Consider the following 17,571-nt stretch of genomic DNA (forward strand, 5'->3'; position numbering starts at 1 on the left):
CTTTTCTTGGATACATTGTTTCAGGCTCTGGATTGCGTATGGACCCACAAAAGGTATCAGCCATTACTAGTTGGCCTCGACCCCAGGGCACCAAAGCCATCCAAAAATTTATTGGGTTTACCAACTACTACAGGCAGTTCATCAAGAACTTTTCTTCTGTAATCGCTCCTATAACTGCCCTGACTCGAAAATCGGCTGATCCTAAAAATTGGCCTCCTGACGCCTTAGAGGCCTTCGACCGGCTGAAACTAGCCTTTACGTCTGCCCCCGTTCTCTCACAACCGGACCAACTAAAACCCTTTTTTCTTCAAGTGGATGCATCCGCTGTTGGTATAGGGGCAGTCCTCTTCCAGAAATCCGGACTTAGCCCGCATCTCCCCTGTGGGTTCTTTTCTAAAAAGTTTCTTAGTCATGAAAAGAATTACGGCATTGGCGACAAGGAGCTCCTTGCGATCAAATCTGCCCTGGAGGAGTGGCGCCATCTCCTGGAAGGCTCCCGCCATCCTGTGACAGTCTTAACGGACCACAAAAATCTGCTCTACATTAGTGAAGCACGGTGTCTTAACCCACGTCAGGCACGATGGCCATCCTTCTTCTCTCGTTTTAATCTAGTCCTGACATACTATCCTGGTTCTAAAAATGTGCAGGCAGATGCTCTCTCTCGTTCATTCGACAATTCTGACCTATGTTCTCCCTCTGAGATTCTTCCCATCATCTCTCCCACCAGTATCATTGCCCTTATCGGAGCCCCTGCTAGAAAACCCCCCGGAGGTTGTTCCTACTTGGAAACGAATTTACGACCCAAAGCTCTACGGTGGGCACACTCCTCCAAACTATCTGGACATGCTGGTGTCAAGAAGACATATGAATTCCTACGGCAACGATTCTGGTGGCCAACCTTACATTCCGATGTTCGAGAATTCGTGGCTTCCTCTGCAACTTGCCCGTTGTAAGAATCCGAGGTCAGCACCTTCTGGTCTTTTGCAACCACTTCCTATTCCTGATCTTCCATGGCAAAGCATATTGATGGATTTCATCACCGATCTCTCTATTAGCGACGGGTTTACTACTATTTGGGTAGCGGTGGACAGATTCTCTAAGATGGCCCATTTCGTGCCCTTGGTTGCTCTTCCATCTGCATCTCAATTGGCTACTATCTTCATCAAAGAGATCTTTAAGCTCCATGGCTGTCCTCGTAAAATCATCTCGGATCGTGGAGTCCAATTTGTGTCACAGTTCTGGAAGGCCTTTTGCAAGATACTCTGTTCTGAACTCAAATATTCTTCTGGCTATCATCCTCAAACCAATGGCCAGACAGAGCGCGTTAACCAAGACCTGGAGGTCTTTCTACGATGTTTTTCATCAGAGAACCAATCCAAATGGTCTAGTCTCCTACCCTGGGCAGAAATCGCGCATAACTTTCACCATCACGAATCCTCAGGTTCCTCTCCCTTCTATGTTGTTTATGGAACCCAGCCCACCCTCCCTAACTTCTCCAGTCATATTCCATCTCCAGTTCCTGCTGCTGATACTCTAACTCGGGACTTCTCTCGCATTTGGGAAAAAACTAAAAACAAGCTCCAGGAGACATCCCAACGTTATAAGCAAGCTGCTGATCGTCATAGAAGAAATATTCCCTTGCTTCAGATCTATGACAAGGTTTGGTTGTCTACTCGCAACCTCAAACTCCGAGTACCCTCTCAGAAATTGGCTCCACGTTATATTGGCCCTTTCCCTATCACACATGTTATCAACTCGGTAACGGATAGACTCTGGCTGCCTCCCTCTCTAAGGATTCACAATGTGTTTCATGTGTCCCTCCTCAAACCATTAATCCTTAATAAGTTTTATCGCTCGCCCCGTCCTCCTGCTCCTATTCAGACAGCTGTAGGTGAAGAATTTGAAGTCAGTCGCATCTTGGATTTCCGTATCCTTCACGGACGGCATCAGTTCTTGGTTCACTGGAAAGGTTTCGGGCCAGAAGAGAGATCCTGGGTGAATAAGGAGGATCTCCACGCCCCACGTCTATTGAAACAATTTCTCAAAGAGAGATCTATCCGACAAATAGAGAGAGGAGGTACTGTCACGCGCCGTCCCTATGTCTCTTCCGCCCCACAGGGACGGGCGCTCTCTTCCGACAATAGACGGCTAGGCAACCGGCCGTCATTTCCGGGTACCGGCAGCTGCGCGTTCCGTTGCCTAGCAACGGGACGCGATCCTCAGTATCCGGCAGTTGTGTTCAGTGTCACCACCGCCGTAGGTAGTCCTGCCCCCTGGATCCCCCTATATAAAGCAGACTCTGGCACATGATGAGTGCCAGAGTATTAGGTCATATCCTTGCTCCAGCGTTCCTGTTGCTACATATCTGTGACTCCAGTGTATTACCTGGCTTGTTCCTGACCATTCCTATTCTGTGCTCCCTGTGAATTGACCTCGGCTAGTGTGACCATTCTTCTGCGCTTCTGATATCTTACCTGGCTAGCTCCTGACTACAGACATTGGATTTCTCCTGTGGCATCTACTGATCTCTCGGTTCTGACCCGGCCTGCCTGACACCGCTTCCATCCTTGCTTCGCTGGTTGCTCCCTCTGAGGACCGCGACCTGCGTGTTCCCGCAGCTAAGACCATACTTCCTTGCAGGGGTTCCTGGTGAAGACCTGGAACACGTTAGACTCAGCGCCTCTTTGGTGAGTAGTGCCAAAACCAGTAAGAAATACTCCTGAATCGTGACAGTCAGGAGCACAGGCAATCAGGAAGGTCAGCAAGCCAGGTCGGTACATGGGAGAAACGGAATCCAGAAGGGTCAGCAAGCTGGGTCGGTACACAGGAAGCAGGAACAAGGAGGACACAGGAATCAGGAGCCAGGAACTGGTAAGTTGCTCTGACACTCACCAAGTGTCAGAGCTATGCTTTAATACTGTGTCCACTTTTGAATTCCCCGTCCTAGGTTACGATCATGTGACCGCCGAACCCGGCAGTGCGGCTTATGGGTCTGACTTAGCGACGGGGGAACACGGAGAGGTAAGTATTCGTAATATTTGGGGTGGGTGTCTATGTCTGAAGCGCTTATAGTTCTTATTCCCAAAGTGGGAAAGGATCCCCTGTTCCCGGAATAATACAGACCTATATCACTATTGACAACAGATATTAAAATATTGGCAAAAATTTTGGCGTCGCGGTTTGAGTCGGGTGATTGGTGAGATTGTGCATTCTGACCAAACTGGTTTTATGCTGGGAAAATCTACGGCTATAAATTTGCGTAGGCTTTTTTGTCATTTGCAGTTGCCCCACCCTGCGGAGGAGGAGGCGGTGGTGGTGTCGTTCGATGCTGCTAGGGCCTTTGACTCTCTGGAGTGGAGGTACGTGTGGGCGGTACTATTGAAATTTGGGTTTGGGACGATTTTTGTCCAATGGGTATGGTTACTGTATTCTTGTCCTACAGCTAGAGTGTGTGTAAATGGTTTTGTGTCTCGTCAGTTTGTTATGGCTAGAGGTACAAGACAGGGTTGCCCTCTGTCCCCCACCCTATTTGCCTTGGCCATAGAGCCACTGGCATGTGTAGGATGCAGTCAGATATTACTGGATTGAAGATGGGCTGCAGGACGGACACGATTGCCCTTTACGCAGATGATATGCTGCTTTTTCTGCAATATCCTAATAAGTCCTTACCTGCGTTACTCCGCGTGGTCTCGGTTTTCGGGGTACCCGGGCTTTTGATTAACTGGGACAAATCTAGCGTGACTCTGATTAAGGGTACTTGCCCTATAGGTCATGCCTTACAGACTCCTCTCAAATGGACTCCAGTATTTAAATATCTTGGTATCTGGATTTCTGGTGATATGGGTCAGTATATCCAACGTAATGTCCAGACTCCGATTGATTATCTTATTATCTTAAGAGCCAGGTTGGGGTGTGGAAGCAGCTGCCATTAACGGTCACAGGCAGAATCAATCTGGTTAAAATGATAATTCAGCCCAAATTTTTGTATGTTTTGCAGCAGTCACCGGTCTATATCCCTCATAGTATATTCAGTTGTATTGAGCGTCTTATGGCTCTTATGGTGTGGGCGGGCAAGAGGGCAAGGATCTAGCTTGCTACTTTGTATTATTGGTTATCGCTAGGAAGTGGATGGCACCAGAAAGCCCGACAGTGAGGAGTTGGATTGATCGTATTAATGACACAGTAGGCCATGAGAGGTTCATGTACACCAGTAGGGATCTGGGGCCTGATTCATTAAGGATCTTAAAGGAAGAGGTATCTTATTTCAGTCTCCTGGACAAAACCATGTTACAATGCAAGGTTAAATACTGACTGTTTTTTCATGTAGCACACAAATATCAACTTTAAATCTCAGTGTACAAATAAGCTATCAAGTATTTGTGTGCTACATGAAAAAACAGTCATTATTTAACTTATGTGCAAAACAGAAAACTGGTTTGCACCATACTTGCCAACATTTAATAATTTTCTTCCGGGAGCTGCCAGGGGGAGGTGGTCGCGTAGGGGGCAAGGCTGTGAAAATTGCGTCATTTTAGCCAAACGCTGCGATTCCCGGTGAATTGCGGCGTTTGAATCGAATTCTGCCCACTTCACTAGGAAGTGGGCAGATCAGGGAGATTGCCACACTCTCCTGGGAGTCTCCCGGACATTCCGGGAGAGTTGGCAAGTATGGTTTGCACCCCTTGCATTGCAACATGGTTTTGTCCAGGAGACTGAAATAAGATACCTCTTCATTTAAGATCCTTAATGAATCAGGCCCCTAGTGGATACATATGAAAGAATCTGGTACAGAAGGATTGAGGGAGTTGGAGCTTTCCTAATGCAGCGCTCAGAGCAGACACCCAGCCGCCTTTATTATTAAGGTCAAAGTTTTGTATTTTCTGTCAATATTGCTATGTTATTACCTCATTGTAGCCTGTATTTTAGACAATATGCATAATCTGTCTATAAAATCTGAGTTATAATGCATTTTGATTGTGCTATTCATGAATATTTGACATTGCATGTGCCCCTGAGTGGGTTTTAGTTTGTTATACCAGCCTAATGTTTTGTTGTTGTTTTTTTTGTTGTTAAAAGTAAAAAAGAAAAAAATGCAATAAGATTTTACTTAATTTAAAAAAAAAAGCAGACACACCAAAAATGATTGTGTGTAACCAGTGCTCTCTAGTGACAGAGTTAAGAATAACCAAATAATTACTGTAGTACTGTACTTTATACACATCACCTGCTTCTCTTCTATGATTCATTAATATTACTCATTCATTGTTACACCCAGGAACAAAGTAGAGAGACTGCCTGAAAACTATATTAAGTGTATTGTAATATGGGAGTATGAGGATAGTCATATTCAACAAAATCATAAAGGAAGTGGCTGAAAGATAAAGTACTTGACAGGAAAGTAGGAATAGTGTCATGTATTTGTCACGAGCCGAGGCAGTACTCACAGCCGCCGCGGCTCGCTTACTGTGCTCCCCGGCTCGCTTACTGTGCTCCCCGGCGTCCCGGCTGTCACCATGACGACCGGGATGTCACTTCTGCCCATCTCCCGACCGTTGCGCATTGTGTAAATCTATTAGATTCAGCCTGTGGGCTGAATTAGCAGGCATTAGCCTGCAAGTGTGCATGCCAGGGCCAAGCCCTGATTGGTTCTCGGGATAGCAGGCAATTATTCTGCAAGTGTGCACAATTCAGGGGCAAGCCCTGATTGGTCCATCTGTGTACTTAAGGCAGTGAGGTCTGCTGCCTCACTGCCGGTTATAGTTTCTGTTACCAGTCTGCTGACCTGCTCTGCTCCTAGCTCCTGTCCTTTGGATATTCTGTTGGATTGCCCGTGTATGACTCCTTGCCTGGATTTGGGCCCTGCCTGTGTTTCTTGTGACCCCCGAACTCTGGCGTGTTTACCGATCTTCCTGTTTGCTCGTGACCCTTGAACTCGGCCTGTTTATTGGATTTGCTGTCTGCTGCCGGCCCTTGACTTTTGCCTGGACTTCACTCCGCTTTCCTGGGTTCTCCCCAGCCGGTAGCACTTCACGACCCTCTGTCAGTCTGCAGCCCAGTTTGTCCCCACCACTAGGGGCTCCAGTAAACACCTGACTGGCAGAGTAGATTCCGGGTTGTGCAGTATCGGCTAGGGGGGTTCCCAACAGTATTCTAATGCTTTATTTTTATAGTGTATCTATTATTTGGTATTTTAAAAGAACATTTACCCCAAGAAATGCATCACCATTGTAGTTTTAGATCTTACAGTGAATATTATAGAGTTGCATCTAAGTATTACACTTTCATAGTACACCAGTTGAGTGCAGAGGTGGTCCGGGCTATAATGTCACCTGAGACAGTGAGTTAGTGACATACAAATCCATTAAGACCCATGTATAAAACGTAGTATTCACACACTGTACTTGCCTACACAAAGCAGGTAAAGTGTTTCCTAAGGCAAGGTTCTCACTTTGTCTCATGATAAGAACAGCCTAGTTGGATGAAAATATGCTTCATTTAGGTGTTACAGTGAGTGTTTTGGAGATATTAAAGGTGTACAATGCACTCTATAAAGAGCGGCCAACGTAACAGAGGAAAACACTGGTGTTACTAGTCAGGGTGGTATTAAGGTGGTTTTTGAAGCCGGGTTTTTGCAGGGTCTCGGAGCGTCCCAGCTCAGAAACACCATTCATACTGCACCTCGGAACCCCTCGGACCCGGGAATTTCTCGGGTTGACCCCATTCATACTGCACAAGTCTGTGCCCTGGCAATTTGTGGGAGTCATCACCAGAGCAGTTTTCATTGGCTGAAAAACGGTGATGTCATTGAAAGGTGACTGGTTTGTTGACGCATAAAGATGATGCTAAAGTGGGTGGTGATTGTTTACCACATTACTTTTCATCATGGCCGACGACTCACTTTTGTGTAGCCCAGAGTTCATGCTTACTAGTATTTTTTTTGATGTTTTATGCAGCAAATGAGAGTTTGCTGCAGCTGCTGACACTGTCCTAGTTCAGGAGGAGGAAGGCGAAGTTTATGGCACAACAGAAGAAAACTCGGTGTCTGTATATGCGCAGGAGGAGAGCGTTTCTCAGGGCCAGCATTGCCTCAATTTTGAGATTCAGTGCTGCCAGTAACCGAACCATGCGTGCCAGAGAGCATAGCCACGGAGAAGCTTTCTGGTCTACTGTGGAAGCGTTTGAGGAACAGCAGTGGATGCCACACTTCAGAATGTCACGTGGGACATTTAACTATGTGCTGGACCTTATTACCCCAGCACTTTCCAGGAAGGCCACTAACATTGGGAAACCTATTCCACCATGTAGGCGCCTTTCTATTGTGTTGTGGTGGTATGCTACCCCTGGAGAATACCGGACAATCTCCTGCTTGTTCGGAGTGGGGATATCCACGGTGTGCACTCTAGTGCATGAAGTCACCACAGCATTGCTGGAAGCCCTGTATCATCGCTTCATCTCCTTACCGCAAGGTCAGCGCCTGGATGATACAATTGCAGGATTCCTGAAGAGTGGGTTTCCACAGTGTGCTGGAGCCATAGACGGGACACACATCCCCATCATTGCCCCCACAGACAGCCATGCGGATTACTACAACCGCAAAGGGTGGCATTCCATCATTCTGCAGGCTGTGGTTGACCACAACTATTGGTAAGCATTTTTTATGGGGTTTTTTATGTGACTGTGCCATGTGTAATGCGTATTGTAAAACATATTTATATATGGGATTTTTTTATGTTAGTTTCACAGATGTTTTCATCGGGTGGCCTGGACGTTCCCATGACGCCAGAGTTCTAGCAAATTCGGACCTTTACCAAATTGCTGAGGAAAGACAAGATGGCTGGCTGTTCCCTAGAGAGGTAAATATAGGTGTAATGTTGTATGATGTATTTGTAATTGAAGCTTATATACTATTGTTTGCTATCAATATTGTATGTATTTACTGCCCCTTTTTATATACAGATGTAACACTTGCAAAATGCATTTTCACCATATAGTACCAAGTGTACTGCGTTATTTGACCAATATTTTAAACATGGTGACGTGAAACTGCATGTTTTTATTTACAGAAATCTACGTTTGTTGATGGTGTGGAGATACCGGTACACATCATTGGGGATGCTGCTTACCCTTTGAGGCGCTGGCTGATGAAGGGGTTCACTCAGCAACATCACCTGTCTGAGGAACAGATCCGTTTTACACATACCCTCAGCTCTGCTCGGATGGTGGTGGAAAATGCTTTTGGGTGCTTGAAAGGACGTTGGCGCTGTCTATTGAAGCGCATTGACATTGACACCAAGCTTGTGCCCCACGTGGTTGCTGCTTGCTGTATTTTACATAACATTTGTGAAATTCAAAAAGACCAATTTCTACCTGAGTGGAATGTGCAGGAATCTGAAATGCCAGTGCTGTCAGTGGACTCCAGTACTTTTGAAGGAGAGCGCACCAATACCTCTGCTGAACTTATTAGGACCACCCTCACTGCCAATTTGACCTCACTTGTTTGAATGTACCACACAAATGTAAAATTAAAAAATATATGTTTATTTCACATATTGTATTTTGTTTTGTACATATTTCCTCATATGTCTCTTCACAACAAAATATAAAATGACACAATATAAAAGTGCTTACTTGCATGTAGAAAAAAATAAAATATATACATAAGTAGTAAACCCAAACAGTAAGTGCAAATTTGCTTTTCAGGATATATATATATATATATATATATATATATGAAGCTAACGGTGTGATTCCAGATCACACGTAACATACATGATAACAATTAACAGTGAAACATTTGACGATAAAACATGATTATTACAATTGCCTATATTGTGGCATTTCTGGTGGTGGAGTGGTTTGGAGTGGATAACCCGGTGGGTATTCTATGTTGGGGTTACCCATAGGTTGAGCATGTTGTGTATTCTGTACCGGGTTTGGAGGGTTATTGTTGCCTAACATGGGTTGCCCCCGCTGGTACATAGGATAATGTCCGTCATAATAGTAAGGACTTGGAGGAGGTGCCTGCACCCGTGAGAGGAGTCTGTCCATGAATCCCATAATACACTCACGATTTTCGCGTAACACGCGTTCCTGCATGTTCATGATTTGCATGAGGAAAGAGTCCTACAGTTCCCGCTCATTGTCCATGAAACGCTGTAGTTGTGTATTCTCGTGTTCTCCCATGGTGCTGTCCATCTCCCGCAGTTGATCCATCATGACAGTTGTCATTGTTTAAGTTGCTTGGTCCATTTTGTTGGGCCTTTTGCATTTTTTTTGGAACGTTGTAAACTGTACGTAGAAAAAACACAGTAAAACATACATTAGAATATATAATGTGGCAGAACAAAAAAGCAGTGTTGTAAGCTGATATGTGCTTGAGGCCTCCTCCCTCTTGCTCAGTAGTTTTGCACTGCAACATATGCGTGTTAATGTTTTAATACTTTGGAGTGTATTATATTTGTCTTTTGGGCTTTTTGTTGATATAGTTCTCTTTTTAAAGTTATGTAGAAACATTGGTGTTTGATTTGCATTTATGTTGATATACTTCTCTTTTTTTGGGACTTTTGTTTATACAGTTCATTTTTTTTTCCAATTATGTAGATATATATGTATGTATATATGGTTGGTTATTATGTGAGATTATTAAAGATACTTACTGTTGGGGCGTAAACTGGGACCTGGCGTAGACTTTGACACCGGCACTGGTTCTGGCTGCGTTTCTTGCGAAGACTCTGTAACGACTTGCGCAGCAGGGAATGGCTGTGAATCGTTCAATTCCTCCCAAGACATGTTGGTGTCATCTGTTGTGGCAGAGCACTCCAGTTCTGGGGTGTCTTCAATAGAATCTTCTATTATTATCGTTGCGGTCTCGCTTGTCTGTGTGCTCTCTGGTGGTGTTGGTATAGCCGCATCCACATTGCTAGAAGATGACAGTGCAATTGGATTTGTCAGAGGAGAATGTCCAAAGACCATATTGCACTGGTCATAAAAGGGCCAGTCCATTCTTTCAGCGCCACTTTTGCGCCTGTTGTGGTTATGGACTTTAGTGTACTGCTTCTTCAGGGACTTCAATTTGTTCAGGACTTGTTGCTGTGTCCTCTTTATGCCACGTTGTGTGAGTATTTTGGCAATGTTGTAGTACACTGTGGCATCCTTCACAGTCCCAGTCACTTGCCTTCTAATTTCTTCCTCCCCTCTGACATTCAGCAGCTCACGCACCTCTCCCTCCATCCAGTGTGTCATAACTGCTGTAAATAAACACTTTACAAAAAAACTATTAGCAATTTTCTCAGTACAAAAACGCTTCTGCTTCAGCTTTAGCTTGAGAACACCATCTACCATCTCTCCTAAAAAGCTTCTACAATGTTCCACGGGCTTCCAACGATGACCTCATCCTCCAGAGACAGGCAGACAGCCAATCAGCATGTTTTCTGTGCAACCCGGGTTGAAAAACCCGGGTTGCACCATTCATAGTGCAGGCGACCCGGGAATTACCCCTTGATAAATCCCGGGTTGAAGACCCGGGTTTTTAGACCCGGGATTTTGGACTTGTACCATTCATACTGCACCAAGACCTGGGTCGTTTCAGCTCGACCCAGGAAAAACCTGGGATTTTGGTGCAGTATGAATGGGGTATACGTAAGGTTGGCGTTATAAAGGGTGGTGATATAAACAGGCAACACTGTATATCCATAACGATCTATATATTAATAATAGAAACTAGGATAGAGTATAAATGGGGCAGCTAGATTTTGGTTTGAAGGAGTTGTGAGGTACATGCAAAGGAGTACTCTATAATCCAAAAGGTAAACCTACTCTTTGGGCTGGAAACTTTAATGTTTTATTCAAACAAGACAATTTCATCCAGACTTTATGCATTTTGCCAACATGAAAACTGGATGAAACACAGATATTTAATAAACAAGATCTGTGTCGTCCCCAACCCCCTTCCCCCAATTTCGTTTGGGGAGGTGAGACGAACCAAAAAGCCCAGGGGAAATTTGCTGCAACAATCAGTCCCTGGGGCCTTATTGAATGGAGCCTCGAGTAGAATGATTTTTCACTCTACTTGCCCCTGGGGCATCCAGATATAAATGGAATGTGGGGCTTTTTTACAGCCAGTGTACAGCGTTTTTGAGCAGATACACTTGCAGATCTTTTTCATACAGAACAGATATATGGTCTTCAAGTAAAATATATTTTTTATCAGTGATAACACAAATATTTTTGCATGCAGGTAAAATGGATCAGAAACTAAAGTATCAATAAGCTACTCTGACCTTATTTGGCTCATTCTACCCAATCACTGAAAGACTGGACTCCCAAAAATATGAAATTACCGGATCAAAGGCGACCTCATGCAGGGCCAGTACATGACTGGATATGCGGTCTGATTCACTAAGACACACAAAATCAACGTAAATTGCTTTTTTTTTTAAACACATGTAAATCGTAGATACGCACTTCCGTATTCAACTAGGAGCGGATCTGAAAATTAGTCTATTGTTGAATACGGGTCTAGGTGCGCTCTGCTCTAACAGACAAGACACTGCAGGATACATTCAATACATATGTGTAGTATCCCAAAAGAACACACATAAAAAAACAATAATATTAAATTAATGTCTTCTTCCATAAAATACATTTATTAGGATGTTATGAATGCCTAGTGTACATGAAAGTGTAGGCTGTAATCAGGGCCGGATTAAGGGAATGGAGGCCCCTAGGCTAAGGGGGCCACCATTCCCCTGTGAGGCCCTGCCCCCTTGCGAACCACGCCCCCTCCCTGCAGGCGGGGGTGGGGGGGGGCCTTACCCAAGCACTTACCTTTTTCTGCTCATCTCCTGTCACTGTAGTCCTTCCCCAGCCGCTGTATGCTCCTTACCGAGGGAAGGACTACAGTGACAGTGCTCAGCAGCATTGATAGGGCAGGGGGCGCCCCCGCCCTGATCAATAATGCCACTGAGCACTGTCAAGGGCCCCCTGGATGCCAGAGGCCCCTGGGCTGTAGCCCAGTTAGACCTCAGATTAATCCGGCCCTGGCTGTAATAAGTGTCCTTTGCGGTTGAAGATGAATTGATGTTGCTCTGTTCAGTGGCGAATGGTTCGGTTTTGGGCATGTGCAGAGCAATTTTATGCAAAATACGGCGTGTATCGGCATATATGTTCCTTAATGAATGAGGCCCACAGTGCCCAAAAGAAAATGTGATCACTCTGTGTGTTGCTAGCAGGGTGAATTTAAAGAGTTCTTGCAGAGTTGACAACCTAACCCTAATATATCAAAAGGTTGGGAGAGTGGTTACCGTTATTTGCTGCTCTGAAGCCTTGATATCAATTCTGACCCAGAGTGTCATCAACATGGATTTTATGTGTTTGTTTGCATGGGTTTCATCTCACATTTCACAAACTTTCTGCTGGGTTAAATTATATCTGCCTTGACCAATTTTGTCCAATAATCGGCTCAACCAGCCGACATATGACCGTTCGTTCAAAAGTTGGGTCAGTGTGTGTAGTGACACGATGGTTGAAAGTCTGCCCAAATGGACGATTGTCGCCTCATTTGGTTGGTCGAACCATTAAATATTTTCGTTCCAATCTCGGTTCCGTTGTGTATTGTGTATAAACTTCTGATCGATCCACAACAGTGAGTACGAAATTACAATCATTGCTCACGACAACGTAGCTGTAAAAAGTCGCTAAAGGGACGTCCGCTCTTCCCTTTATTGTCTAAAACAAGGCTAATGTGTATGCAGTCCATGGACCGAGCGATCGGACCATCGATCGCATGTAAAATCGATCGGCATAAAAAGTTGGTGGAAAGTCAGCAATATGTAAATTAGATTTTTTTTTACTTGCCCCACTCTATTGGAGGATTGTTTTCTTGTGATTGTACAGCATTTTGGAATATGTTAGTACTATACAAAGAATAGTACAAAATAATTTACTAATTAGTTGAATTTGACTGTTCCATAATCTTAATACATTAAAGGGCTAAAATGCAAGATCTCTAGCCTATGTCTCATGTTCGTCTACTTCGTATGTCCCTGATGCCACGTCTTATGTTTATTTTTTTGCTGTTTGTTTACTCACACACATGTATTTTGTACTTTTATCCGTGCTAGCTGTAATTGTTAGCTCATGTATGTCATATGTCTAAAATGATTTTCTGGTGCACTGTAAATAAATGTTGATGATAACCTATTGTATTAAACATAGTATAAACAAGTACAACTGCACTGTACATAGTGAATAAAAACTAAAAATATAAATGTATTATTACAGTTGTACCCAATGGAAAAAAAGTTTTGCTTTTATTTCAAGGTTTGCAAATTTTTGTATTGTAGGCACAAAGTACATAAAGCAATGCTTATTGGTTAATATAGAATATGAATTAGTGAGTAAAGACATATAGTCATTTTATTTACTTTTTGCACTCTTTTGTTTGTATAGCCTAAAGGGAAAACACAATATAAAACAATGTGAAATATATATAAATACAAAATAAACGTTTGATTTCTTGCAAATTTCTTTGGAATCTTCACATTCTTTAATCATTAACATGTCATTAAATCTCCCTGAAAGTGGAACCACAACTGTCCTCATAAATTTCCTTTCACCTCATACTCTATCACACTGTGTTTGCAGCTTCTTTCCTATACTCCCTCCCTCCTGTACATAGAATGGGCTTTTATCCAGATATTTCTAGTATCAGTTAATGACAGAGTAGTCAGTCACCGGCTCCCTCCACCCACTGACATGAGACGAGGGGAGAGGGGAAAGCTTGTACTTCCTGTGTAAACTGGAGGTGGAGCTCCGTCTATGCAGTGTATGATCACAACTTTCTTCAGGGAGATATATTCTGGTTTGCAACTTCAATACATTTTGTTTTCCTTGTACCACAACGCTGTATGCTAGCCCGGAGCGGCGAGGTAAGCGCGCATGTGTTTTACTTGTGAACATAATTTTGTGTGGGTCCAGGTCACGGAAGACGTTGGTCACTTAAGGAGGGAGAACCAAAAATATAACATCAGTAAACCTATACAGCTAGCAGTGATGTCGTGGTAGTAAGCTTCCTACCATTGAAATGAGTAGGTTGTTATCTGTAATTCTCCATCCTGCATAACTAAACTAAATTCGTGTTGTCGGCATTGCTGTTTGCCAAGTGAATTTTGACCCCACTACTAGTGTGTATATGCATGTTTAGGGACAGAGTGGCAACCACTGTATATTTTAATTAACCGTGGGCACTGTAATTAAAAAAAAAAATGTTAGTGTGACGTAATGTCACCCGTCTTAACCAGTGTAATATAACCTCATCGGCCTCTTTCTAGTGATCATTTTGTCACAGATTGAGCACAGTGCAGTCACATAAAATGTCTATTATCTTAGTCTGTGATTTAGATGTCAAAGAAGAACATCACTTTTTATTTTTTTATAAACATATTCTCTTTATCATAACAATGGGATTTTATATATATATACCTTAATGTTTTTAGACCAGCTTGGAGTAGGTTACCCTTTGTTTAGGCAGTATAATGCTTTATTCTGATTTTCTGACATCATCATCAGCTATTTATAATAGTAATATAATAGAAGTATGTCTCTTGCCTAAAGTGGTAAACCTAAAAATGATTATCATTTTAAGCTCACTGGAACAGTAACTTAATTTCCTATTAAAACAGAAGTTTGGTGGTTGCATGATGTTGTTGTGGTTGGCTATTTTGGGCAATGTTTTCATGGTCCATCACAGTCCAGTCCCTGACATAATGTGCCATCTTATGTTATAAAACAGAATAACTAGATTTGTGCCATATTTTGGATCATCCCACAAAAACATCTTAATGTATCATGTATATATAACTTAGTGTATTTTTGTACTAACATCTTTGTTCCAGCCTCTCCATTATGTAAATGAAGCTGAAAGTAATTCATTTTATGTACACTGACTTCATATATTTACAATTCCTCATTCAGTGGTTATGTATGTAAATATATATGAATGTGTAGGTGCATAGATAACCTTTCTTTCACTTCTACAAACTGGAGTTACTAGATAACTGGCGCACATGAAAATTAATGTAATAATCAAAATGTTCTTAATAAATATAATATTGGTAATGTTGCAAATGTAGCACTGGTGCCCAGTGGTCTGTAGCCCTTGCTTTCTGGGTGAAACAAGATCTGATTAGCTCAGTGTGCCCCTCTATTTAAGTGGTGGGAGTAATATGTACCAGTATGTATAGTATAGATCGGCGGTTCCCAAACTGTGTGCCGCGGCTCCCAGGGGTGCCGCGGCGCTGTCACTGGGGTGCCGCCGGCCAGCCATAAAAAAAAAAACCACAGAAACTTACCAATCCGCCGGGCGCCGGGACCCAGCAGCCTCCTCTCTCCCGCAGCTGTCACAGAATATCGACGTCAGTAACAAGCTGCGGGAGAGAGGAGGCTGCTGGGTCCCGGCGCCCGGCGGATTGGTAAGTTTCTGTGGTTTTTTTTTTTTTTTTTTTATGGCTGGCGCGGGGCAGAGTGAGAGGGACAGAGAGCAGAGGAGGGGGACAGAGAGCAGAGGATGGTGACAGAGGAGGGGGACAGAGAGCAGATGATGGTGACAGCGGGGCAGAGTGAGAGGGACATAGAGCAGAGGATGGGGACATAGAGCAGAGGATGGTGACAGCGGAGCAGAGGAGGGGGACAGAGAGCAGAGGATGGTGACAGCGGGGCAGAGGATGGTGACAGCGGGGCAGAGGAGGGGACAGAGAGCAGAGGATGGTGACAGCGGAGCAGAGGAGGGGGACAGCGGAGCAGAGTGAGAGGGTCAGAGAGCAAAGGAGGGGGACAGAGAGCAGAGGAGGGGGACATAGGGCAGAGGAGGGTGACAGCGGAGCAGAGGAGGGTGACAGCGGAGCAGAGGAGGGGGACAGCGGAGCAGAGTGAGAGGGTCAGAGAGCAAAGGAGGGGGACAGCGGAGCAGAGGAGGGTGACAGCGGAGCAGAGGAGGGTGACAGCGGAGCAGAGGAGGGGGACAGAGAGCAGAGGATGGTGACAGCGGAGCAGAGGAGGGGGACAGAGAGCAGAGGATGGTGACAGCGGAGCAGAGTGAGAGGGACAGCGGAGCAGAGGATGGTGACAGCGGAGCAGAGGATGGTGACAGCGGAGCAGAGTGAGAGGGACAGAGAGCAGAGGATGGGGACAGAGAGCAGAGGATGGTGACAGCGGAGCAGAGGATGGTGACAGCGGAGCAGAGGAGGGGGACAGCGGGGCAGAGGATGGTGACAGCGGGGCAGAGGATGGTGACAGCGGAGCAGAGGAGGGGGACAGCGGAGCAGAGGAGGGGGACAGAGGGCAGAGGAGGGGGACAGCAGAGCAGAGGATGGTGACAGCGGAGCAGAGGATGGTGACAGCGGGGCAGAGTGAGAGGGACAGAGGGCAGAGGAGGGGGACAGAGGGCAGAGGAGGGGGACAGAGGGCAGAGGATGGTGACAGCGGAGCAGAGGATGGGGACAGAGAGCAGAGGAGGGGGGACAGAGTGACAGAGCAGAGGAGGTGGGACAGCGTGATAGAGGGCAGAGAGGGCAGTGTGTCTGGATGCAGAGGGGGGCAGAGTGCCTGAGGGCAGAGTGTCTGGATGCAGAGGGGGCATTTTTGCATACAACTAAATAAGTATTTCTGTCCTGACCTAAATACTTATTACCATTTTTTGACCCAACTACTGCTAAAACAGGACTGCTCAATAATTATTTTGGAGGGGTGCCTTGAAAAAATTTGGAGACTCTAAGGGTGCCGCGAACTGCAAAAGTTTGCAAAAGTTTGGGAACCACTGCTATAGATTGCTGACTTTCAAAATACCTCCTTATTGTAGATTTCTAATTACACTATCAACTTACCAGGAAATTGTGTGATACCTAACTGTGAAAAAAAGGAGGGATTGCCAGTGGTACTATATTAACCAATTAAGTATATAGTTAACCTGTATGTACAAGAACAAAGATAATTAGATGCTTGCAAAGGTCAAATCCTGTGGTCCTATTAACCTATAAAATAGCAATCAGTAGTATTATAAAAATAATAATCTGTTTGATAACAGTTACATTAATGTTATTTTCAGAGTTCAGCCTTGATTAGAAATCATTGGGTAAAAGAAGATTTAAAGCAATGCTTAAGATAATAAAAATACAAAATAGCTGGGATCTATATTAAACTAAATAACGAAAGACAACAGGGCTTGAAAAGCAATCTCTTTCATGAATACATAGTCCCAATCAATACCTGGGAAAGGCAACTCCTTTTTATCATCAGCAGCTATTTATATAGCACCACTAATTCCACAGTGCTGTGTAGAGAACTCGCATCAGTCCCTGTCCCATTGTAGCTTACAGTCGAAATACCTTAACACACGAACAGACCAAGAGAGACTAAGGTCAATTTAATAGCTGCCATTAAACTACTATTATGTTTTTGGAGTGTGGGAGGAAACCTGTGCACCCGGAGGAAACTCGAGCAAACACGTGGAGAACATACAAACTTTACACAGATAAGGCCATGGTCGGGTATTGAACTCATGACCACAGGTCTGTG

General features: G+C 44.4%; 1 protein-coding gene across 4 annotated transcripts in view; it reads left to right on the plus strand.

The window, feature by feature from the left end:
- The first annotated feature begins 13,764 nt into the window (after positions 1 to 13,764).
- Positions 13,765 to 17,571, plus strand: part of TSPAN14 (tetraspanin 14) — a 65,365-nt gene continuing 61,558 nt past the window's right edge. For 2 of the 4 annotated variants that reach the window (XM_075217157.1, XM_075217156.1), the window contains exon 1: positions 13,765 to 13,928. The gene's annotated coding sequence lies outside the window, so the exon portion shown is untranslated. The remainder of the gene's footprint in view (positions 13,929 to 17,571) is intronic. The other 2 variants (XM_075217154.1, XM_075217153.1) reach the window with 2 other exon arrangements.

Source organism: Mixophyes fleayi, chromosome 6, assembly GCF_038048845.1.
Source record: "Mixophyes fleayi isolate aMixFle1 chromosome 6, aMixFle1.hap1, whole genome shotgun sequence".
NCBI classification, from domain to species: domain Eukaryota; kingdom Metazoa; phylum Chordata; class Amphibia; order Anura; family Limnodynastidae; genus Mixophyes; species Mixophyes fleayi.